Source organism: Schistocerca cancellata, unplaced genomic scaffold (genome assembly GCF_023864275.1).
Source record: "Schistocerca cancellata isolate TAMUIC-IGC-003103 unplaced genomic scaffold, iqSchCanc2.1 HiC_scaffold_529, whole genome shotgun sequence".
Classification (NCBI taxonomy): Eukaryota; Metazoa; Arthropoda; class Insecta; order Orthoptera; family Acrididae; genus Schistocerca; species Schistocerca cancellata.
In genome coordinates this window covers 25,001-27,500 of record NW_026046543.1, presented here as the reverse complement: position 1 = coordinate 27,500, position 2,500 = coordinate 25,001, and positions in this window count along the sequence as shown.

Here is a 2,500-nt window from a genome sequence, read left to right as displayed (position 1 = left end):
CCACCCGCACCCGCACCGCACCCGCACGTGCCCCACCCCAACCGCCGAAATCGCAACTCCAGCGGATGAACGGCGGACTCTTCCCGCACTCGTACGTTTGCAATCCACCCCTATATCTTGCGTTTCACGAAGAGTTATATCCAATATGCCAAATTCCCGCTGTCCCTATACATGCTGTAAGTCTGTGCACACAATATGAACCACACCTCAGCGAGACACTCTATCACACATTACTCTCTGCCTGTAACAGACACAGATACAATATGTAAGCACCAGCATGGACCAACGTCCGGTGCATCCTCTCCGCCACAGTACACCATCCACACTATGATAACCACACCAGGGAGTCCAATTCTAAAATAGAATATCCCACCCGTCCGACATCCACAACTGCTCAGATAAGCCACCAACACCCACACATGTCCTACACAGGGGTGCACCCAACACCACCACACTGCCACCTGTTACGGCACAGAAACAATGGCAGGAATGAATCACACAGGTGTGCCGCAACCACAGACGCGGCGCGCCTCCAGTCACGAGCGAAAAGCGCATAAGCGCATCCTGACGAGACATAACTGCTGTGACATACTGACGCTGCCTCAGACATTCACTTACAATGATCACTACCAACGAACCTCGGCCCCCCCCCCCAACAACACACTCTCTTACCACGTTGTGTACTGTAATCCAACCCATTTCGCACCTTAACCTAACCCATTTTGCACCTTAACCCTAACCAAATTCGTAACGCAATTGTACCACAATTTCTACCGCAATGTAACGCAATTTGTACCGCAATGTAACGCAATTTGTACCGCAATGTAACGCAATTTGTACCGCAATGTAACGCAATTTGTACCGCAATGTAACGCAATTTGTACCGCAATGTAACGCAATTTGTACCGCAATGTAACGCAATTTGTACCGCAATGTAACGCAATTTGTACCGCAATGTAACGCAATTTGTACCGCAATGTAACGCAATTTGTACCGCAATGTAACCCAAGTTGTGCCTTAACCTAACCCAAGTTGTGCCTTAACCTAACCCAAGTTGTGCCTTAACCTAACCCAAGTTGTGCCTTAACCTAACACCAAGTTGTGCCTTAACCTAACCCAAGTTGTGCCTTAACCTAACCCAAGTTGTGCCTTAACCTAACCCAAGTTGTGCCTAACCTAACCCAAAGTTTGTGCCTTAACCTAACCAAGTTGTGCCTTAACCTAACCAAGTTGTGCCTTAACCTAACCAAGTTGTGCCTTAACCTAACCCAAGTTGTGCCTTAACCTAACCCAGTTGTGCCTTAACCTAACCGCAAGTTGTGCCTTAACCTAACCCAAGTTGTGCCTTAACCTAACCCAAGTTGTGCCTTAACCTAACCCAAGTTGTGCCTTAACCTAACCCAAGTTGTGCCTTAACCTAACCAAGTTGTGCCTTAACCTAAAGTTGTGCCTTAACCTAACCCACGTTGTGCCTTAACCTAACCCAAGTTGTGCCTTAACCTAACCCACGTTGTGCCTTAACCTAACCCACGTTGTGCCTTAACCTAACCCACGTTGTGCCTTAACCTAACCCACGTTGTGCCTTAACCTAACCCACGTTGTGCCTTAACCTAACCCACGTTGTGCCTTAACCTAACCCACGTTGTGCCTTAACCTAACCCACGTTGTGCCTTAACCTAACCCACGTTGTGCCTTAACCTAACCCACGTTGTGCCTTAACCTAACCCACGTTGTGCCTTAACCTAACCCACGTTGTGCCTTAACCTAACCCACGTTGTGCCTTAACCTAACCCACGTTGTGCCTTAACCTAACCCACGTTGTGCCTTAACCTAACCCACGTTGTGCCTTAACCTAACCCACGTTGTGCCTTAACCTAACCCACGTTGTGCCTTAACCTAACCCACGTTGTGCCTTAACCTAACCCACGTTGTGCCTTAACCTAACCCACGTTGTGCCTTAACCTAACCCACGTTGTGCCTTAACCTAACCCACGTTGTGCCTTAACCTAACCCACGTTGTGCCTTAACCTAACCCACGTTGTGCCTTAACCTAACCCACGTTGTGCCTTAACCTGCTCTGTAATTGGCATATGACACGTTACATTAATCTAGTGTTGTCTAACCACAACCCTCTGAATATAGTTCGCTACTCGCACCGCCCACCCTCTTGTGTATCGTTTCATGTTCAACACTTCGCAAGTGTTGCTTACTTTTTACATGCTCCCGCTGTACACTGTAATGTGGACGACTGCAGGATGTACATCGCCCCCCCCTCCCCCCCCCCTGCCTTCGCACGCTGGTCGTTCAGGTGCTTGCGTGTTCAATGCCCTTCGCAGCTGTTCACTGGCATTCGCATGTCGAAGCGCTCAGTCTACGTCGTGGTACGGCCTGTGTCCACTGTCCGCTGATGTCGTAAGCTTAACCCTCACATTGTACTGCACATAGGTCCGTATGTACTGAATGATACGCTGTGGCACATGTGTGACCGTACAACGACTGC